At 40.9% G+C, this 24297-nt stretch overlaps 1 pseudogene; it reads right to left on the bottom strand.

Moving 5' to 3' along the window:
- The window catches only part of LOC107132742 (tigger transposable element-derived protein 1-like), a 28810-nt pseudogene extending 4744 nt beyond the window's left edge, over positions 1 to 24066 (bottom strand).
- Positions 24067 to 24297: the final 231 nt, after the last annotated feature.

Here is a 24297-nt window from a genome sequence, read left to right as displayed (position 1 = left end):
TTATGTAGACCTGTGTCATGGTATACTAAAACAATTAAAGTGGTGACATCACAAATCACTGACTGCAGGTCACCATTGTTGTTTTCCAGTTGCTAAGTCGTGTCCCACTCTGTGATCCTATGGACTGTGGCACTCCAGGCTTCCCTGTCCTTCACTATCTCCCAAAGTTTGCTCAAACTCATGTCCATTGAGTTAATGTTGTCATCTAACCATCTTGTCCTCTGTCACCCCCTCCTCTTCCTGCCCTCAATCTTACCCTTTTCCAATAACAAATGTAACAATAATGAAAAATTTTGAAATATTGGGAGAATTACCAGAATGGAGAGACATGAAGTGAGCAAATGTTGTTGGAAAAATGATGCCAACAGACTTGCTCTATAAGGTTGCCACTCACCTTCAATTTGAAAAAACAAACAAACAAACAAAAAAGCTATTATTTGCAAAATGCAATGAAGCAAAGTGCAAAAAACCAAGGTATGCCTTTACTTGCTACCCTTATATTCTCCTTTGTTATTGAAAAATGCAGCCACAGTCTTCCTCCTTTTCTTCTTTGAAATAGCTTCCAGGCCCATCCCTGTGGATATATTTTAGTTTAACAACTCTCCCATGTCTTCATTTATTTGTCATCTGTAACAAAAGTCTTAAAACCTAAGATGTCCTTAGCACCCTGAAATCGTCACATGTGTTTTATAAAATTATTTCTATTTCTCTTCTTCAGTGCTATTAACCTGATAACGTAATCTATGAGAGTGAATTCTGTGGAAGTTAAATACAGTTCTTTCTTTTTATAAAATTCACTTTGCCAACTGCCAGGGCATATGCATGTCTGAAGTCTTTATTGTACTTCCTACCATGACTTGTCTATCCCTCTCATAAAACAGCATCCATTTTCAGGTAGAGTCATTAAGACAATCATTTCAACCAGCTAGCACAACTCCTCTGTCCAGAATCTCACTTGCTCCTGTGTTGCTGTCCCCCTCACCCCTGTTAAATATTTCCCTGGTTTTATTAGAACTAATTGCTTTCACACTAACTGGACTGGATCATCTCTTGATCTTTACCTCCCAGGATAAATAATAGCAGTAAGCTCTCTACTCCCCTGACTCTCATTTATTAATGAGTAGATAGATGCTAGAGATGATAGGAAGTCCTGGTCCTGTGATATTTTGGTGAATCCCCTAACTGGACCTGGAACACTATCATATCACATACCCCAGTACTCCCTTTCTCATCTGAAGTTAAGTTGCTCAGTCGTCTCCGACTATTTGCGACCCTGTGGACTGTAGCCCACCAGGCTCCTCTGTCCATGGGATTCTCCAGGCAAGAATACTGGAGTGGGTTGCCATTTCCTTCTCCAATGGATCTTCCCGACCCAGGGATCAAACCCCGGTCTCCCGCATTGCAGGCAGATGTTTTAACCTCTGAGCCACCAAGGAAGCCCTAGCTGCTTCTCATCTGAAGCAGGTAGCAAAAGCAAAGACTACCTCTTATCTAGGTTTTTCCCAGGCTTCATTATATGTAAATTTTCTCCAAGAAAACAGACCTAGGGAAAGGGAAAAAAAAAAAAGAAAACACCTAGGGAAGGAAAAAATGTTAAAACCTGCTGAGTCTTGGACTTAAGATTTTTTTTTTTTAATTTGAGGATAATATGTTTGCTTTTTAAACTTGACCCTAGTTTGGGATTCAGTCAGTTCAGTCACTCAGTTGTGTCTGACTCCTTGCAACCCCATGAACCACAGCACACCAGGCCTTCCTGTTCATCACCAACTCCCAGAGTTTACCCAAACTCATGTCCATTGAGTCGGTGATACCATCCAGCCATCTCATCCTCTTTCATCCCCTTCTCCTCCTGCCCTCAATCTTTCCCAGCATCAGGGTCTTTTCAGAAGAGTTTGGGATTAGCTGCTGCTGCTAAGTCTCTTCAGTTGTGTCTGACTCTGTGTGACTCCATAGATGGCAGCCCACCAGGATCCCCTATCCCTGGGATTCTCCAGGCAAGAACACTGGAGTGGGTCTCCATTTCCTTCTCCAATGCATGAAAGTGAAATATCATGTATGAAACGAGTCGCCAGTCCAGGTTCGATGCATGATACTGGATGCTTGGGGCTGGTGCACTGGGACGACCCAGAGGGATGGTATGGGGAGGGAGGAGGGAGGAGGGTTCAGGATTGGGAACATATGTATACCTGTGGCGGATTCATTTCAATATTTGGCAAAACCAATACAATATTGTAAAGTTTAAAAATAAAATAAAAAAAAAAAAAAAAAGAAAGTGAAAAGTGAAAGGGAAGTCACTCAGTGGTGTCCGACTCTTAGCAACCCTATGGACTGCAGCGCACAAGACTCCTCCGTCCATGGGATTTTCCAGCCAAGAGGACTGGAAAAGAGCACTGGGGTGCCATTGCCTTCTCCATTGGGATTAGCAGATGCAAACTATTATATATAAGATGGATAACAACAAAGTTCTACTGTATAGCACAGGGTACTAGGTTCAATATCCTGTGATAAGACATAATGGAAAAGATAATGAAAAATATAGTATATATATATATGTGTGTGTGTGTGTGTGTATAACTGAACACTCTGTTGTACAGCAGAAATTAACATGAAATTTACAACAACACTATAAATCAACTATGCTTATAGCACAGGGAACTATATTCAATCTCCTGGGATAAACCATAATGGAAAAGGACATTATAAAAGAAAGTATATATGTGTGTGTGTGTGTGTGTGTGTGCGTGTGCGTGTAACTGAGTCACTCTGATGCACAGTAGAAATTGGCATAACATTGTAAATGAACAATTATATATATACACATATATACACACACAAAAATAAATACTTAAATGAAATTAATCCTAGGCTTCCTATTGGAGCTAAGAGAGCCATGATTTGCTTACCTTTTTTTGCTGGGAGGGAGTAGCAAATGGTATCAAAACATGTCTTCCCCTTTTGAAAAGTCTGTAGAGGAAGGCAGCTCCCCTCTTTTAGCTGTTCAGTCACTCAGTTGTGTCTGACTGTTTGCGACCCTATGAACTGTAGCACACCAGGCTTCCCTGTCCTTCATCAACTCCCAGGGCTTGCTCAAACTTATATCCATTGAGTCAGTAATACAATCCAACCATCTTATCCTCTGTCATCCCCTTCCTTTCCTGCCTTTAGTCTTTCCAGCTTCAGAGTCTTTTCTAACAAGTGAGTTCTTTGCATCAGGTGGCCAAAGTATTGGAGCTTCAGCTTCAGCATCAGTCCTTCTAATGAATATTTAAGACTGATTTCCTTTAGGATTGACTGGTTTGATCTCCTTGCAGTCCAGGGACTCTCTAGAGTCTTCTCCACCACCACAGATCAAAAGAATTAATTCTTTGGTGTTCAACCTTCTTTATGGTCCAACTCTCACATCTGCACATGAGTACTGGAAAAACCATAGCTTTGACTATACGGACTTTTGTTGGCAAAATAATGTCTCTGCTTTTAATATGCTGTCTAAGTTTGTCATAGCTTTTCTTCTAAGGATCAAGCATCTTTTTATTTCATGGCTGCAGTAATCATCTGCAGTGATTTTGGAGTCCAAGAAAATAAAATCTCCCACTGTTTCCATTGTTTCTTCATCTATTTGCCATGAAGTGATGGGACTGGATGCCATGATGTTAGTTTTTTGAATGTTAGGTTTTAAGACAGCATTTTCATTCTCCTCTTTCACTTTCATCAAGAGGCTCTTTAATTCCTCTTCACTTTCTGCCATAAAGGTGGTGCCATCTGCATATCTGGAGTTACTGATATTTCTCCCAGCAATCTTGATTCCAGCTTGCACTTCATCCAGCCCAGCCTTTCACATGATGTACTCTGCATATAATTAAAATAAGCTGGGTGACAATATACAGCCTTGACATACTCCTTTCCCAGTTTTGAACCAGTCTGTTGTTCCATGTTCCCTCTGTTGTCCATTCCCAAATACCAAAGAAAAGGGGTCTACTGAAAGATCACCTAAATTCATAGAAAAAAAGACTCCTGTTTGCTTTTTTTTTAAATTAAAGCATAGTTAATGTGTTAGCTTCAGGTATACAGCAAAGCAATTCAGTTATATTCAGTGTATGCACATATATACATACATACACATACATGTACTCTTCTCCAGATTCTTTTCCATTATAGGTTATTATAAAATATTGAGTATAATTTATAATGCTAAGTATAATATAATAAGTATAATGAGTATAATGCTATATAGTTGGTCTTTGCTAGTTATCTATTTTAAATATAGTAGTGCCTGATTTTAAGTAGGTCCTGATTCTTCCCATAGCTACAGCCACTTAGCCTCACACTAAGAAGTTTTTAAGAAGCTCTGTCCCTATTTTTAACCCTCCTGCTAACTTTTCTGGGTCTTTGCTTCTTTATTTGTCTGTTAATGAGGTGGAATCTTTATATTATTTAAGGAAATACCCACCACTGTCACACACAAACCCAAAATATATGGTGGGTTGAGCATTATAGAGATTTACTTCTGACTCAAACAACCTCGAAAGTTCACTTTCCAAACTGATGGGCAGCTCAGAACTGAAGTATCTTTTCATGTTTTGCCTTCATGATTGCCAATCATGCTTCTCAAAGATGTTCTACTTATTTGAATGAAGGGGAATGGGAAACAGCATGAACGCTCATCCTTAAGAAAGTCTTATGGGCTCAGGTTGAAGTAACACTAATCAATCCTCTTCATGTTCCACTGGCAGTATTCAATGACATGGACACAAATAATTGTAGGAATGCTGGAAAACACATGCTCAAGAAGAAGAAATGTTTTAGTAAAGTGCTGGTATTCTGTTACAGAGTCTACAAAGTTCCACCTCACATGCCATATTCTGGGATATCTGTAGGATAAGTTCAGTTCAGTCACTCAGTTGTGTCTGACTCTTTGCAACCCCATGAACCGCAGCAAGCCAGGCCTCCCTGTCCATCACCAACTCCCGGAGTCCACCCAAAACCATGTCCATTGAGTCGGTGATGCCATCCAGCCATCTCATCCTGTCGTCCCCTTCTCCTCCTGCCCTCATAAAATACTGGATACACTATGGGACTTCCCTTGCTTCCCAGGTGCTGCTAGCAGTAAAGAACCTGCCTGCCAATGCAGGAGACATAAGAGACATGCGTTCCATCCCTGGGTCGGGAATATCCCCTGAAGAAGGAAATAGCAGCCCACTCCAGCATTCTTGCCTGGAAAATCCCATGGACAGAGGAAACTTCCAGGCTATAGTCCCTGGGGCCACAGAGTCAGATATGACAGCACGCACACATGCACTTATCAGGGCTTTATTCTCAATATCTACAAGAATTTGATATATTTGATATCTACAAAAAATATTTATATATTAATTAATTAATTTATTTATTATTTTTTTGATGATGCTAGGTCTTCTTTGCAGCACACAGGCTTCTCTAGTAGTAGTGGGAGGGCTTAACTGACCCGTGGCATGTGGGATCTTACATCTTGACCAGGGATGGAACCTACATCCCCTGCATTGGAAGGCAGATTCTTTACCACTGAACCACCAGTAAAGTCACTACAAGACAATATATATATACATTAAATTTTATTTAAGATTTCTCTTTTCTTATTTTTCTCTCTCTTAGATCTCTCATAGTTGGAATTATATAGACTAGTCTTATACTGTTCAAAACAGAATTCTTTGGACTGAAACAGCTTCTCTGCCTGCATCCAGCTATTCTGGCTCCATTATCGCTCTCTTAGCTCCTATTTTTTCGTTGTGCTGTGGCAGACAAAACTTTAGGGACTCTCATAATTTATTCTTAAACTGATTTCCTTTGGATTCTATGGATTTTAATTTTATAACTTTCCCTTCAGGCAGTTTCTAGCTCACTATTTTTTTTTTTCCTTAAAGTTCATCAAGCCAGCAATACCTGATATGATCTCCAGTGAAGATGTCAAACTTAATTATAGAACTATCATCCTGTCTTAGCACTGCAACCTCCTTTAATGCCACTGATGGCACCAATGTTTTACTCAAGACAGAGTCAAAAATAGCTCCTTGTCTTGAAAGCTTTAGTGTGAACTCTTTCCAAAATCAATTGTTTATGGCACTGTGGAATTAGTTCCACAAACTATGCCCCAATGTGACATTCGTCATATTCATTTTATTGCGGCCTGCTGTTTCCTCAACATTTTGAATGTGCCATCGCTTCTCGTTTGTTCATTTCCTTTGCCTTGTACACCTCGATTTAGTGGAATAATACACAACCGGGTTAGAAGTCTAGCTCTGTCACTTACAGGATGTGTGACCTTCAAGATGTCATTTAACATTTAAGAGACTCTATTTTCTCATTTGCAGAACAAAAAAGGACAATTATACCTGCTCAATGGTGCTATTTTGTCTATTACATGGGATTATATATGTTAAAAGCCCAGAAAATTTCCTGGAAATAAGAGGCATTGAATGATTTTTCTCTCTCTTTTTATTTTTTAACTTGGTTGAAAAGGCCCATAAAACCAAATTCATAGGTTCAATTCTGTACGCCCTATGGCGGTACACCAAAACTACATGTATCAGTGAAGCCAGATTGAGTGTTTCCAATCTAATATTAGGTTTGGAAAGATTCTAAAAAATAATTTAGTGTAACCTCTTACTACAACTGTATACAGGGACTTTCTCGGTGAACTGTAAGGAACATAAAGGTAGGTCTGAAGGTCTGTACTCAAAATAAGTTCATAATTTAGAAAGGAGAATTGGATGCCAGCCAATACATGTAAAAGGGAGGGCTTATTTCTGATTAGTAAGAAGCAAGTAGAGTTTCTTGGAGGAGATTGCATTTAATCTGAGCCTTGATGAATTAGTAGAATTTTGGCAGGTGGGTATGGGAAAATACTATATGTACAGGGTATTTAATTAAGGTTTAATTTAAGTGAGATTGTTTGAACCTCAAGTTGTAAACTCTCAGATGATAAGAAAAGTCCTCAACATGGCCTCTATTCTTCATCAGAAACTCCATTTTAAGACAGATACAAAGGACAGAGATTTATATTCTTATTAAAATTTAACAATCAAAGTTTCAAAATTAATACTTTCGTAACTCACTCAGATAAGCCCTTTTCTGAAGGACATATTTTACCCAGGAATGGAGGAGATCTGCTTCTTCATTGTCACAGCAGTGCTTGGTCATAATTATATTTGCTCTATTTACATATCTGTCTCCCCACTGTGTTATCAATTCACTTATTATGTATTGAGTATCTACTTTGTGCTAGATATTTCTATAGGAACAACAGAAGACAGAGATCCCTGCCCTCATGAAGGATGCATTCTACTGTGAAGAGACATTAGAATGCATTTATTTATGTGACTAAAAAACATATCTATTATGTCATAAGGTCATATAACCTATGAAATAAAAACAAAAGGAGAGAGAGATAAAGATACCCAGAGAGAGCTTCGGTGGAGGAAACAGCTTGAAATTGTAAATAAGGCAACAGGGCAGGTATCCTTGAGTAGCACAATTCATTAGACTTGAGAAAGTAAGAGAATAACCCTTGCTAATACCGGTGACAAGAAAATTCCAATCAAAGAAAACAAGTACAAAACTCCTAAGATATGACTGTTCTTGGTGGGTTGCCAAACAGCTAAATGGCCAGACAACCTAGAGGAAAAATGAGCAAGGATAAAAGTAGTAGGAAGTGATAAAACATTATCTTAGGGAATAATATGATTTTGACAGTGAGAAGACTAGAAGGACCTTGTAGATGATTAAATGGACTTTAATTTTTCAGTGAGGGAAGTGTGGAACCAATACAGTATTTTAAACAATGAAGCTACCTATTATGACTTATATTTTCAAATAATTATTCCTATCATAATGAATTTAGATTGGTTGGGTGTGGCAAGAGAGGGCAAATACAGCAGGCAAGGCAGTGATACCAGTGAGAAAAGGTGGTGATGTGGGGACACAAACCAGCATGGTAGAAAGGATTTTGGACTTATTGTGATAGCAGAGCCAATGAAATCTGTGATATATTTATTGAATGCGGTGGTGTAAAGAGAAGGAAGCCAAGGATTAATACAAGGAAGAAAACACCACCAACTTGGATGGGAAAGCCTATGTCAAAAATAGATTTGGGAAAAAAGATTAGTTCAGTTTTGGACTTCTGATTTGAAATATCAATTCTAGATTTATGGATATAATGAGTAAGCAGATGGATAGATATATGAGTAAGCGGACAAGAGAAAAGTCTAAAATAAAAAATACAAATTTGGACATCTTAACACCAAGACAGTATTTTAATCCAGGTGACTACACGGAATTGCCAAGAGAATGGTGCTGACACAGAAGAGAAGGGGGAAGGATGAGCCCTCAGACACTTGAACCTTTAAAAAATAGGAAGAAGAGGAACCACTAAAATAAATTTTGTAACAGAAACCAGTAGAAAATTATGTAGTAATAGCAGAAGGAAAATCTGCAAAGGAGTCAAGGAAGTCAGATGACAAGTGACAAGAAGGAGCGAAAGAGGAACTGGGTACATCTCTGTGAAAGAAGAGCTGTACTGAGAACTGACCATTGGCTTTGCTCCCATGCAGGAGATCCTTGGTGAACTTGGCACAAACAACTTCAGTAAAACACTGGAGACAAAGACCACACTGCAGTGAATTCAGGAGCAAACAGGAGGACAGGGAGCAAAGGCAACAAGCCTCAACACCTCTTCTGAGCACATTCTTCCCTAAGGGAAGCAAAGGAATAGGGCATAAGTTGAGTCTTCATCTTCACTTCAGAGAGTTTTCATAGCAACCAGAACAATGCAGTCACTCACAAAATGGTCTTGAATGAATAAAGAAAGAAAACAGAGACCATATCAATTAAATCCAATCCATTTGGCTCTAGTAGAAAGAATGTTGGGTTAATGCTTCCTCCTCAGCACCCACACCCATTCAGATGCCCCAAGCTACAAATTTGATCTTAAAAATATAAGGCTGTCTACTAAAAATATTAAAAAGTAAGCTATTTTTATTCTTTGACACTTATTTTTTTAGATGCACATTGAAACTTAAGTACCTTGTACAACTGTCTCCTAACTGACCTCTTAACATCCATTTTCTTATGCCTCTAGTTCAACTTGTAAAAACTGCCTGATGACTGTTTCTCAGGCCATTCTCCCCTGGGGTGTTTCTGCTGTTGCCTAAAGAGTAAACTTCACAGTTACCATCTCCATCCATGTGTCAGCCAAATGAAACTGGGCTTTTCCCTTGGTCCCAGAGGTACTCTGATTCCTCACCGTCACATTTTAACTTGTTCTGTTCCCTCTTTTCTATTGTTTTTTCTTTTTAAAATCTAATTATCTCTAAATAATTCATGGAAATGACCTCTCTCCCTTAAGTCTCTCTCCATTCTACACAATTTTCAAAATGCCCAAACTCTCACAGAATGTTTTGAGAATGTTTCTGGTGACCTTTCTTGTTACTCTATAGCATGTATTATGGTTATCTACATATGCTATTCTTCTTTCCCTATTCATCAGTCAGTTCAGTCGCTCAGTTGTGTTTGACTCTGTGACCCCATGGACTGCAACACACCAGGCCCCGCTGTCCATCACCAACTCCTGGAGTTTGCTCAAACTCATGTCCATCGAGTCGGTGATGCCATCCAACCATCTCATCCTCTGTCGTCCCCTTCTCCCGCCTTCAATCTTTCCCAGCATCAGGGTCTTTTCTAATGAGTCAGCTTTTCACATCAGGTGGCCAAAGTATTGGAGTTTCAGCTTCAGCATCAGTCCTTCCAATGAACACCCAGGACTGATCTCCTTTAGGATGGACTGGTTGCATCTCCTTGCAGTCCAAGGGACTCTCAAAAGTCTTCTCCAACACCACAGTTCAAAAGCATCAATTCTGCACTCAGCTTTCTTTGTAGTCCAACTCTCACATCCATACATGACTACTGGAAAAACCAGCCTTGACTAGACGGACCTTTGTTGGCAAAGTAATATCTCTGCTTTTTAATATGCTGTCTGTATTCATATTTGAATATGAATAAGATACTGATATTTAACTTTTTTTTCTAATTTTTAAGGGTAGATTTAAAACTTACATTGGTTATAAAGACCACAGTCAAGGAATCCAGATTCCCACTCTATTACCAATTATTTTAATCTCCTTTCTTTAACCTACAAAAATTAAACTCTAGTAACAGGCAAAAAATAAACTATGAACGTTAAAAATTATGATGCTACACTATATGAATACAGTGATGCATGCTATGTCACTTCAGTCATGTCTGACTCTTTGTGACCCTTTGGACTGTAGCCCACCAGCTCCTCTGTCCATGGGATTCTCCAGGTAAGGATACTGTAGTGGGTTGTCATGCCCTCCTCCAGGGGATCTTCCAAACCCAGGGATCAAACCCACATCTCTTAAGTCTCCTGCATTGGCAGCCTGGTTCTTTACCACTAGAGCCACCTGGGAAACCCAATATAGAGATATTAATTACTATTAATAGTAATAGCCTAAAACAAAACTTAGTAAAAGTATGATATGCTAGGTATTCTTCTAAACCCTTCAACCTCCAATGAGCCTGACCTCCTGATGCCCATGCACTTGTGTAGTCAGTTCCCTTCTGTATCAAGTAGGGCTGACTTTGTAAGCAATTGGATGTCACAGAAATCGCACTGGGTGACAGCTAACATGTAATCTCAAAAGATGTTAGGATTTTGGCTTTGATCTAATTTGGATTGCTGACTCTGGGAGAAACCAGCTGCCATAACAAGGGGACGTTCAAACAGCCTATGGAGGGGACCATGTAGGATGAAGTTGAGGCCTCCTCTAGCTATTACCAATCTGCTAGACATAGGAGGTAGCTACCTGGAAAGCAAATCCTTCAGACCCAGTTGAGGCTTCAGATGACTATAATTCCAGTAACTATCTTGACTGCAACCTTATAAAAGATTCTGTGATGGAAACACTCCTATAACTCTAAGATTTCTCATGGATGCAAACTGTAATAAATATTAAAGGTCTGCTGTTGCTTTGAACCTTTATGTTTTGGGGTAATTTGTTACATGACAATAGATAACTAATTCATCTGCTATTCCTTTGGCTCACTCTGTGACATTGGGTAGATGGCATAACCTTAAACTTCTAAATTAACAAAAGAGTTGAAACAAAGCATAATGACACATTCTTATATATTGAACATTTTGTAACCATACATGTCCTGTGTTAACATATATCAGGGAAAATGATTCAACACCCCCTGAGAACAGCCTCTGTGGATGGCCATTCATTTACTCCACAGTGGCCTTTTGCCATATCTGACTCATTGGTCCTTAATGCTATTTTTGATATATTGCCCCATCCATCCATAAACCCACCCCCAGAATGTTCTATGAGGCTGGCATAATGCTAACTCTTTAAATCACACTGGAAGAAAATGCTTCTAATTTATGCCACCTTTGATTGCTAAATAATTTTGATTGTAATGCTCCATCTTGACCATATTAATATCCTTTTGCTACTAGCAATTGAAAACAAAGGTAAATGTTTCATTTCTCCTCTTGGCCAACTAAAGAGGAATGCTCACCACTCTAGGCCTTGATATGAATGGAGAGATTCATGGTTAACTTCATAGGAGAAGGGATTGACTGTATTTGAAAGAACTGAGTTTGGAAGTCTATAGGTCCTGATGCTGTTTTATACTCTGTCTCTGCTAACCTGAAAACGAATGGCTAGTTGTATGTGTTTGTGTGTCAGACTAGAATAAGCTATTCCAACACTTTTTTTTTTTTAATTACACTAAGAGTGTTGATGGCTCAGATGGTAAAAGAATCTACCTGCAATACAGGAGACCTGGGTTCAATCCCTGGGTCTGGTTCCATCAGGAAGATCCCCTGGAGAAGGGAATGGCTACCCATTCCAGTATTTTTGCCTGGGAAATCCCATGGACAGAGGAGCTTGGCAGGCTATAGTCCACGAAGTCAAAAGGGTCAGACAAAACTCAGTGATCAACGCCTTCACTTTCAGGAGTGTTGGAATCGTTTGTTCTAGTCTGTCACACATAAAGAATATTGGGACCATGCTGAGTTCTAAGGCACTTTACAGTACAGCAGAGCACAACAGCAATGGCATCGTTGTTAACACGTAGCTTGCAGTCCATAGCTCGTGTGTGCTCAGTCGCTCAGTCTTGTCTGCCTCTTTGCGACCCCATGGACTGTTGCCCACCAGGCCTTTCTGTCCATGGGATTTTCCAGGCATGAATCCTGGAATGAGTTGCCATTTCATACTCCAGGAGATCTTCCTGACCCAGGGATCAAACCCACGTCTCTTGTGTCTCCTGCATTGGCAGACAGATTATTTACCACTGCGCCACCCGGGAAGCCCCCACAGTCCATAGTTACAGGAGAAATGTAAGGTCTACTTACATGTATATGAACACAGAATAAAGGGCCATTGAGTTGAGTTAGAACATTTGATATGAGTAGGATGAAAAGACACTAAATTGCATAACAGCACAAACATAATTATCCAAGAACAGATATTCTCAATCCAAATATCTATTCAGCAGATATCTGATTTGGCAACTTCTTGGGTTTCTGCAAGATTTCTCTGATCGTTTTAACTCAGAAAGAAGAACTGGCCTGTTGCATTAGCTGCATCTACCACGGCCATAGGGTCAGACAATGACAGGGTGTGTAACAGTGATACACTAGACCTAGACAGGAGCCAGAGACATTTGGGGATACATGGGCTCTTTGAGCTCCAATGTTTTCATTTTTCAGACGAAGTGATAGAGAGCCAGAAAAGTTATTTGAATTGCTTAAAATTCATATGACAATTTAATCTCAGAGCTATTTCTAAAATTCAGGTCAGTTGGCCCTCCTGCCCACCCCCATCGGTGTGCTTTCTGCTTTGTGCTTCTGTTTCCAATTAAGAAGGTAAAGAAGAAAATAACAGCACAGAAAGGTATAACTCATATGCTGACTCACTCCTGCAAGGTCAAATTTTTATCCTCACCCCATACTCTAACTGCAAAATAAACATATATGGGTTAAAGGGTTAAACAACATTGTAAAAGAAAGAATAGGACACATGAGTCTGATTTTAGGAAATGAAAGCACTTTCTAAGCAGAAAGTGGTGAAATAAATTACAAAGAAAAATGATAAATTTGACTACATGTGAATTTTAATGCGCCATTTATCAAAAGTAATATAAATAAATTTAAGGTAAAATCAGAAAAAAAAGCACACTAACCTTGATGGGTAAGGTCTTGATGTTCTTAATAGTAATAATAAAAAAAATGAATACTTTATTTCAAAAGACAAACTATGATAGAAACAGGGCAAGGATCCTGAATAAACCAAACTTATGGTACAAACCATGAATATATTCTGAGTCTCATAAGTATATAAATGTTTGAAGTATTATAAGATGTTATCACCTTCCCTGATCAAATGTGCAAATATTTAAAATTTAGCAACTGGCATTCTCGGTATCAGTGAGGCTGCAGGAAGGTGAGAATTATTGCAATGTTAGCAGACTGCATTGTTGGTTCTAAATGTTTGCTGCCATTCTCTACTTATTCCATCGATAGGGTTCCTGGCTATGCCGTTTTCTGGGGGAGAAGTATCTTTCTCATCTTATTTTGGTGAGCCTGACCATGTGACTTGCTGCGGCCAATGGTGTGTGGAAACTGGCCTGCTCTTTATGTGGGCAGCACCAAGAGGCACCATGCACTTGCACCATTGCTCTTTTCCCAGATGCCCCAGCATCCCCAGGCAGAGCTGCTGCTTTATCCTGGATTCCAGAAAAAAAGGAAAAAAGGACACACAAAGACAAGAGCCAAGACTGATCCACAGTACGTGAATACTGTGAGCAGGAAATCAGCCTTGGTTGTTGAATCCACGGACATCTGAAATGTTAATGTTGTTTTTACTGCAGCATAACCTAGCAAAAGCTAATAAATATAGTAGGAATATAAACAGCACAACACTTACTAAAAAAAAAACATTTTAACAATATACATCAGGAGCCTTAAAATTAGCTGACACTATTGACTTAAGGATTCTCTTACGTGACTCTATGTGTCAAGAGGCTCACAGCAATATAACCCTTGATGCTGAAAACTGGAAGCAAGCCAAATGACCAAAATTAGGAGAATATTGAATAAATCATGATAAATACATAGTCCGGAATATTACAGAGCCATTTAAATGGTACCTACAAGGAATATTTAATGGCATAAGAAAACAGTCTCTATGTAACATGAGGTGACAAAACTGTGTACAATTTGAAAATGCAGAACGATGCCAGATTTGTAATATATACAAACACGTGTGAAAAAAGCTTGAAAGGAAATATATCAAAAATCTTTTCAGTGCTTATTACTTGATGGGTGAGAAAAAGTTATTTTATTCTCTTCTTCATATAGTCTTGTATTTAAAAAAATCATGAACAGCAAGGGTGCTTGTTTTTTCTTTAATTCAGAATATATATAAAACCACCAGATTGACCTTATTTTGGCACATGAGAGAATAAGTCTCAAAGAGACTGAGTAGGTCCTGGGGGAGCCGGATTAGAACCTGGTTCTATATATGCTTTTAACTATTATACATGTACTGTTTCACAATAAAACTATCTTGACTGTAATGTTTCTCCTCAAATATCTTTATCATGCAGAAGAAAATCTTATATCCACTAACCCACTTAACACTTTGTAATAAAATTATACCAAAACCCAAATAGAAGCATAGGCCTTATTATTTTATAATTCAGATTTCTAATATTCATTCATAAATTGACTCAAAAACTATTTATTTAGAATCTCTCAAGTTCCAAAGACTATGCTAGGTATAGGAGACTAAATAGCAAATAGGAGAAAAATGGACCACGCCCTCACTAAGCTTCAGCCAAGTGCATACATACAATACAGCCTTTCTTTATCAGACCACCTTCTATTGCCATTATTTTCTTTATTTCATCTTTAAAGCATCACTCCAGTCACCAGAATGATTTTTACATGATAAATGGCTGCTGCTGCTGCAGCTGCTGCTACGTCGCTTCAGTCGTGTCCGACTCTGTGCAACCCCATAGATGGCAGCCCACCAGGCTCCCCCATCCCTGGGATTCTCCAGGCAAGAATACTGGAGTGGGGTGCCATTTCCTCCTCCAATGCATAAAAGGGAAGAGTGAAAGTGAAGTCACTCAGTCGTGTCTGACTCTTAGCAACCCCAGGGACTGCAGCCTACCAGGCTCCTCCATCCATGGGATTTTCCAGGCAAGAGTACTGGAGTGGGGTGCCATCGCCTTTTCTGTGATAAATGGCTAGTAAATGCTATTTGCCTATATTTATTTTTTTGTTTGATTTTTAATTCCTGAACTCATCTGGCAGAATGCTAGCACTTTTCTCTGTGGGCTATAGGACACCATTGACTTAACAACAGATAGCAAATGTATCTTAAGCTTTATAATGTAATTTTCTATAAATCTATTAATTCACCTTCATCTTATCCCATTGATAGACTTACGCTGGGAAAGACTGAAGGCAGAAGGAGAAGGGGACGACAGAGGATGAGATGGTTGGATGGCATCATCGACTCGATGGACGTGAGTTTGAGCAAGCTTTGGGAGTTGGTGATGGACAGGGAGTCCTGGAGCGCTGCAGTCCATGGGGTTGCAAAGAGTCAGACACGACTGACTGAATTGAACTGAACTGATCCTTCCAATACTTCCTTTATAAAAAATGCTTCAATTGTGCACTGGTGTAGAATAAGAGCAGATGGACAAACAACTGGCTTTGGCATGCTTCTAAGAATGCCCTTCGTCCCATGTTCCTAATAAACTCATCTTCCCCTTTGAGAGTATACCTGGCTCTTTCTCTATGAAGAGATTTTACACCGGTTTTCCTCGCTGAGCACACAGACCTCACTATATATATTAGCATTGTAGGGCTGTCCTAGCAAAAAAAACCACAAACCGGGTGACTTGAGCAGTGGAGATTTGTTTTCTCCAATTTCTGGACACTGAAAGTTCACGATAAGGTGTCAGCAAATTTGGTTTCTTCTAAGACCTCTGTACTTGGCTTACAGGCAGCCACCTCCTTTCTGTGTCTTCAAATGGTTGTCCCTAATCTTCCCTTTTTTATAAGTGCACCAGTCGTATTGGATTAGTGGCCACCCATATAACCTCACTGCAACTCCTAAAAGGTCTCATCTCAAATACATTAAGATTTTGAGGCACTGGAAATTAAGACTTCAACATACAAATTTAGAGGACCCACAGTTCAGCTCAAAACAGTGCCACTGGTTTGCTTATCTGCCCTTCTGTCTGATATGTGAACTCACCCAATGGCAAGGTCATCCAATGGCAAGGTCAACCATTAATGGCCAGTATCTGCTCCATTGTAAGAATTTGATAAATGTTGACTGGATCAATAAGAGTATGAAGTTGCAGAGCATAGAACCCAAAAGAATACAGAACAGAAGGAGGAGGAGATGAAATGAGAACTTCAGGGAAGGTTGCATGTCATGTGGACTAAATTTTTAGGAAAGGGTGGGTTTGTGCCCACAGAAGATAGAACCCCATCCCAAAGTAGAATAATATATCCAAAATTATGGATGTTGGCATAACTTGACAGATTAATGGAGTAGTAAGGAAAATCAACTTTCAGTACTGGTGGTCACCTCTCAGTTCAGTTCAGTGCTCAGTGGTGTCTGACTCTTTTGATCCCATGGACCACAGCACACCAGGCCTCCCTGTCCATCACCACCTCCTGAAGTTTACCCAAACTCATGTCCATTGAGTTAGTGATGCCATCCAACCATCTCATCCTCTGTCATCCCCTCTCCTCCTGCCTTCAATCTTTCCCAGCATCAGGGTCTTTCCAAATGAGTTAGCTTTTCACATCAGGTGGCCAAAGTATTGGAGTTTCAGCTTCAGCATCAGTCCTTCCAATGAACACCCAGGACTGATCTCCTTTCGAAGGGACTGGTTGGATCTCCTTGCAGTACAAGGGACTCTCAAGAGTCTTCTCCAACACCACAGTTCAAAAGCATCAATTCTTCAGTGCTTAGCTTTCTTCACAGTCCAACTTTCACATCCATACATGACTACTGTAAAAACCATAGCCTTGACTAGATGGACTTTTGTTGGCAAAGTAATGTCTCTGCTTTTCAATATGCTATCTAGGTTGGTCATAACTTTCTTTCCAAGGAGTAAGTGTCTTTTAATTTCATGGCTGCAGTCACCACCTGCACTGATTTTGAAGTCCCCCAAAATAAAGTCAACCACTGTTTCCACTGTTTCTCCATCTATTTGCTGTAAAGTGATGGGACCAGATGCCATGATCTTAGTTTTCTGAATGTTGAGCTTTAAACCAACTTTTTCACTCTCCACTTTCACTTTCATCAAGAGGCTCTTTGGTTCTTCTTCAAATTCTACCACAAAGGTGGTGTCATCTGCATATCTGAGGTTAATGATATTTCTCCTGGCAATCTTGATTCCAGCTTGTACTTCATCCAGTCCAGCATTTTGCATGATGTACTCTGCATATAATTTAAATAAGCAGTGTGACGATATATAGCCTTGACATACTCCTTTTCCTATTTGGAACCAGTCTGTTGTTCCATGTCCAGTTCTAACTGTTGCTTCCTGACCTGCATACAGGTTTCTCAAGAGGCAAGTCAGGTGGTCTGGTATTCCCATCTCTTTCAGAAGTTTCCACAGTTTATTGTGATCCACACAGTCAAAGGCTTTGGCATAGTCAAGAAAGCAGAAATAGATGCTTTTCTGCAACTCTCTTGCTTTTTCGATGACCCAGTGGATGTTGGCAGTTTGATCTCTGGTTCCTCTGCCTTTTCTAAAACCATTTTGAACATCTGGAAGTTCACAGTTCATGTATTATTTAAGCCTGTCTTCGAGAATTTTAAGCATCACTTTACTGGCGTGTGAGATGAGTGCAATTGTGCAGTAGTTTGAGCATTCTTTGGCATTGCCTTTCTTTGGGATTGGAATGAAAACTGACCTTTTCCAGTCCCGTGGCCACTGCTGAGTTTTCCAAATTTGCTGGCATATTGAGTGCAGCACTTTCACAGCAACATCTTTTACAAATTGAAATAGCTCAACTGGATTCCATCACCTCCACTAGCTTTTTTTGTAGTGATGCTTTCTAAGACCCACTTGACTTCATATTCCAGCATGTCTGGCTCTAGGTGAATGATCACACCATCGTGATTATCTTGGTCTTGAAGATCTTTTTTGTACATTCTTCTGTGTAGTCTTGCCATCTCTTCTTCATATCCTCTGCTTCTGTTAGGTCCATACCATGTCTGTCCTTTATTGTGCCCATCTTTCCGTGAAACGTTCCCGTGGTATCTCTAATTTTCTGGAAGAGACCTCTAGTCTTCCCCATTCTGTTGTTTTCCTCTATTTGCACTGATCACTGAGGAAGGCTTTCTTGTCTCTCTTTGCTATTCTTTGGAGCTCTGCATTCACATGGATATATCCTTCTTTTCCCTCTTTGTTTCACAGTGAGAAGTGGCGAGCGGTCACCTCTAAGTCCTCTAAAATAGGAATTCCTCCATCGTCTCCACCCAAGTTACTCAACCTCTCCTTCAACACCCCTAACCATGAAGACTGTGAGTTTCAGCTGGGGGCTGGAAACTTTCATGGTGTATATCAAACTTTACTCATTCAAATATGATCTGAGTGAGTTTGGCCACATTTGCATACTCCTTCTCCTTTTCTCAGTTGATACTGCTCAGTTTAAATTAACTCTCATTTTTCATACAGTGCATTTTAAATGGAACTTAATATTATTACCATTACCTGAAAATCAGTATCTCTTGGCCTCAGTAGAAGATAGAGGTTCATAGAACTCTACAAGTATGTTTTTTGTTGTTCAGTTGCTCAGTCATACGTCTGACATTTTGAGACCCCATGGACTGCAGCGTACCAGGCTTCCCTGTCCTGAACTATTTCCTGAAGTTTGCTCAGACTCATGTCCATTGAGTAAACTCTGGAAGATAGTGAAGGATATATGGAAATCCATAACTATACATGTTATTACTAAAATAACTACACACACACACTTAAAAACATGCCATTTACTACAAAAGCTAGGTAAACCATACTTTTGGGAAATTTATTAGAGTAAACCTCTTTAAGTGAAGATTGAATTAGTCCATTTGCATTTGGCTCTCTTAATAAAGGCAATGTGTTCAAATTATTACAGGGAAGAAATTCTGATTTGGTGCAGGTAGAGTATGTGCAGACAAATAGTTGGAAGAGAGTCAGTCAGTGGAGGACCTCTCCCTGGAATTATGCCTAAGAGCAGTGGCCAATAGAATATCACCATCGTGGCAACTCTAACACGTCAGTCCCTTTACTTGGAAACAGGTTCCTCCTAGTTCATGCTTTAATTCAAACTCAAAAATAATAGAACTCTATTTTAAGTGATTAAATACAGATTAAACATTTCCCCTACAATCTGATTTCCTCTGTAAATTTGCTCAACAAATCCTTTCTCCATAAAGAGTACGGAGGGAAATTTCTAACCAGCTCCAATTTGAATGAGGACTTAAACTGTTTTTGCTTAAGAGACTCCTGAATTTCTCTATGTGTGTGTGCTCAGTCACGTATTGACTCTTTGTGACCCCATGAACTGTGGCCCACCAGGCTCTTCTGTCCATGGAATTTTCCAGGAAAGAATACCGGAGTGGGTTGCAATTTCCTACTCCAGAGGATCTTCCCAACCCAGAAATCAAAACTGCGTCTCTTGCTTCTCCTGTACTGGCAGTCAGATTCCTTACCACTGTACCACCTGGGAAGCCTTCCTGAATTCCTAGCTCATTTCAATTTGCTCTGTGGCCTTGAGCAATCATTTTGTTTCATTGAGCCTCAGTTTCCAAGGCTGTGAAACAATAGGATTGCAAGTAGACCAATGGTTCTTAGACTGTGGTCCCCAGAACAACAGCGTGGGCACTGGCGTGGAAGCTGCAAGAAATGCACATTTTTGGGCCCCTCTCCAGAAACATCCCATCAGAAACTCTGGGCCAGGTAAAGCCGTCTGTGTTTTAGCTAGCCTTCCTGGTGGTTCCGATGCTGAAGTTTGAGAGTCATGGCACGGGAGGATATGCAAAGCTCCCTCTGCCCTGCCATCTGTGAAGTGCTGCGATCCTGTGATCTTTGAATGAGAGGGAGCAAAAGAGACCCTGTGTTACCAGTAGGAGGGAAAGCTGGCTGGGTTGAGCTGCTTGAAGAATGAATGTGTTCTTTCGAGGAGAATCACCTGGCCTAACTAATGACTACAAATCCCAAGGGGAGAAAATCCTGGGAAGGGTTTCTCTGGCCACCTGGAAAGGAAGCAGTAACAATATGGGAGAATTCTCTCCTGGTGCTTCGGGATGGGAAGAGAAGACAGATAATGTCTTCATTAGGAACAGCTTGGCGTGCATCAAGCATCGTGTATATAAACAGAAGTGGTGTGTTATTTGGCCCCAGGAATAGGGTTCCCAGAGATATGAGAACTCCCAAAAGCCACTGTCCTCATTTTTTCCCTTCTCCCAAACTTCGGTTAAGGGTAGAGTTGGGAGTGTATTGGGAGACTATGTGGAGGTAAATCAATGCAAGACCAAGGGAAGAGAAAGTTCCACAACAGCTGACGCCACGAGGCACTTTCTGTCCCACAGATTCCTGAGGGAGAAACGATTTTCCCAGCAAACAAATTCATCTCAACCCCAGTGGAGCCTGCGTAGATGCAAATTGTAGCATGGGTGGGAGCTGGAGAGGCGGTGATAGGGAGGAGGAAAAGGCAGAGAGGAATTCTGGCGCCATCTAGTGGCCGATGAAGCAAGGCTCTTGTCCTAACAGACATCCAAGGATGGCTGGCAGGAAAGCATCTTGTTTAAAAGAAAGCCTTTAATACAGTGTAATTGCCAATCCCCAGGGAATTAAACTCCCCGCCATACATGAGCACAGAGTGACAACCCTGATGGTAATGGCAGAGATTAGTGGGCAGAAGGCCGCAAGTGGATCAAAGAATCCTGAATATATTAACAAGTCCTTTCTGTTGAAAGGCATTCCACCCTTTACACATAAAACAGCTCATCCCATCCTGAAGTTAATGTTGAGACGCAGGCACTAAGGGAAGAGCCAATCCCCCTTTTGTAGGTGAGAAAACTGATGCCCAGAAAGATGTGACTTGAGGCTCCACAGAGCAAATGGCAAGGGTGAAATGACAACCCCAAAGAGTTCCGCCCGTTAACACCAAACCCATCATTCTCTCAGCCACAGTAAGAAGTACCCTGGCAGGCTCAGGGTATGTGAAACCCAGATGTTCGTCCCTTCTCAGAGGCATCGCTAGAGTGTCCCATAAAGTTCATGGTTTTCAAATGCCAGAATCGAAATCATTATCTCTACCATTCCTCCTCCCCCTCCATTTATGTCTTCTGCTTTCTATCTTGAAGAATATAGAGATAAAAGGTGTCCTTTCCCTTACAGGGTAAGTGAGTTGGAGAGGCAGGATTTAACACAGTGAACAAATAGGTAAGATGACAGATCATATGGAATGACCTACCAGATTGGTTGGAAGGGACTGCCAATGCTCAGATTCCTTACAGCCAAGAAAAAGGCGGGGCTCTTCACCAAATAGAAAACAAAGCTCTCAGCTGCGAAATTGAGAATGAGATACGTGGTTCCCATCAGACCCTGCTCTATCCCTACTCTGAGTCTTCCACTGCAGAATCCCTACTCCTTCTTTTGCTTTGCTTCACTTCCTCAAACAAAATGTTTGTTGTTGTTGTTGTTTTGTTCTATAAAACCATGTAAGTTAGAGTGTCATTTTGTCCATTAAAGCTCACCAGTGGCTCTCCGTGGCACCCTGATAAGAAAACAGAAACCTTTACCGTAAGGCACAGACCCTAGCTGACCCCAGGCTTGCCTGTTGCTCCTCGGCAGGCCGCTTCCTGCATCTTTCACACCTCTCTGCCACACTCACCTGCAGAGAGATCTCAGCAGAAGCCACGTCAGGTGCTGCTTCTGCTACCATACAGCTGATGTTTCTCACATCAGAATAAAAAGTCTGTCCTTGAAGTGCTGGCATGCTCCTTCAGGTCTCCGTTTGACTCTTACCTCTCAGAGATCCCTTCTCCCACCTCACCCACGATGCAGCTCTTCCTCCATTCTCTAAGACCACAGCCGCCTTTGCTATTCTCTTTCTTCTCATTTCCTACGCATCCCATGAAACACGATTCACTCGGTGGCTCCCGGTTTACTATGCATCACCCCAACTCGAATGCAGGCTAGAGTAGAAAAGATGGTTTCTGTGGTATTTGCAGTACAGGACTGAGATCAGAGTACATGCTCAATGAACATCTTCTGTCTGTTACCAGGACTTAGTACAGAACTGTATCAGTGGATATGCATTGAGTAAATGTTTTCACTTCACTTAAGGAAAAGGTGAAACAGAAATTCAGTAGGGAAAAGATGGTCATTTCAGTAAATAATACTGTATGGGTTAATGGAGATCTACCCTTAATAAAAGGGAATGTAGAGTAGCTACAACTCTTAATTACTGCTAGTAGGCTGTGGATTAACACAGGCGCCTTGGTAAACTGCCTGACAATATCTCCTGTAAGTGAACATACTTACCCTATGACCTCACGGTTCTTTTCATGGTCATATACCCAAAAGCTATATACAGGAATGTTTCCCCAGAAAGAGGTCTAAGAATGCCCACAGCATAACCATTCATAATGGCTATTAGCACTGCCACATAGGGCTCTTAATCTCCAAGTTGGAAATAAGCTGAATGCCCATAAGTAGTAGAATTAATACGTTTTGATACATGCCCAGAATGAAGCATTTACGAATGAGAAAGAACAACTTACTGTTACGTGAAACCATTTTGACAAATCCCCCAAGCTTACTACTGGGCAACATCAGCCATACGCTAAGCAGTACGCAGAGTATCGTTGCCTCTAGTTAAAGTTCCAAAACAGAAAAACAATAATACCTGGTGATATGAATCAAGACAATGCTGAGCTTCGGGGGGAGGACAGGGACGGACCTGGGGGTTGGGTCAGAGTTCAGTGTCCTGATAAGGTTCCCCTCCTTCATCTGGGGCCTGGCTCCTTGGTGGTACTGCCTTTGTGAAAAATCATCAGGATGTACGTTTGGGGTCTGTGCACTTTTCTGTGTAGGTATTACACTTCAATAATAAATCACGTTAACAAAGATTTCTTTGATAAAGGAAGAAAGATGGAAAGGAGGAGGGGTCAGAGGCAAGGAAGGAAGGATGGAAGGAAAGAGGGACAGGGAAGGAGGGAAGGGAAGGGGAGAAAGAAAGGAAACAAAGGAATGCTGATTCCCTTTTCTTTCTCATCAGAGTGTGGGTCCCCCCCTCACCTCCTGCTACTTGGGACCTCATCATCAGCCACATCCAGTTCTGCCGTCACCCATCCTCGCCTCCTCCTGGGAGTCTGGGTCAGCGCCGCCACATCGGTCTCCACTCCTGGCCCCTTCCTCTGCGTGCTGCCTCTATCTAGCAAAAGAAATGGATGCTTCAGGCCAAACCCAGATGTTTTAAACTAGTTCCCTTCTAATCTTCTGTGGAAAAGCCATGCCTGCAAAGAACATGGGCTTAGTGGTAAACAAACTAGTTCCCTTCTAATCTTCTGTGGAAAAGCCATGCCTGCAAAGAACATGGGCTTAGTGGTAAACTGTCACTTCGTGTGGGCCGAGCCCCTCAGTCGTGTCTGACTCTGAGCGACCCCATGGACTGTGGCCTGCCAGGCTCCTTGTCCGTGGGATTCTCTAGGCAAGAACACTGGAGTGGGTTGCCATGCCCTCCTCCAGGGGATCTTCTGGACCCAGGGATCAAACCTGCATCTCTTCCAAATTGTCACTCACCTGGCAAAATCGGAGAGGTGCATGATCAGGAGGAAGGGACGCTGGAATCAGGTCACCTGAGGAATGGGTTCATGCACTGGGAGAAATTCAGTCTGGGAAAAAGGATGGGCGAATGTGTGCAAGGAACTTGCTCTCCTCAGCCCCTCATTCCTGCCTCTCCTCACCTCTCGTCATTCCTGCCTTTCCTCTTGTAAGAGAAAACTCCCACAGCCCGGGTCTCAGGAACTGACAGTTTAAAAGTGCTCCAGGTTGTTTTGGCTAGATTAGGTTATAACGATAGTGCAAATAAGTGAGACACAGATCTTTTTTTTTAAATTACTTTATTTGTTTTTATTGAAGGCTAGTTACTTTACAATATTGTAGTGGTTTTTGCCATACATTGACATGAATCAGCTGTGGCTGCAC

Source organism: Bos taurus, chromosome 8 (genome assembly GCF_002263795.3).
Source record: "Bos taurus isolate L1 Dominette 01449 registration number 42190680 breed Hereford chromosome 8, ARS-UCD2.0, whole genome shotgun sequence".
Taxonomy (NCBI): Eukaryota; Metazoa; Chordata; class Mammalia; order Artiodactyla; family Bovidae; genus Bos; species Bos taurus.
Note: the sequence above shows the minus strand (reverse complement) of the source record. Positions and strands in the feature narration are given on the sequence as shown.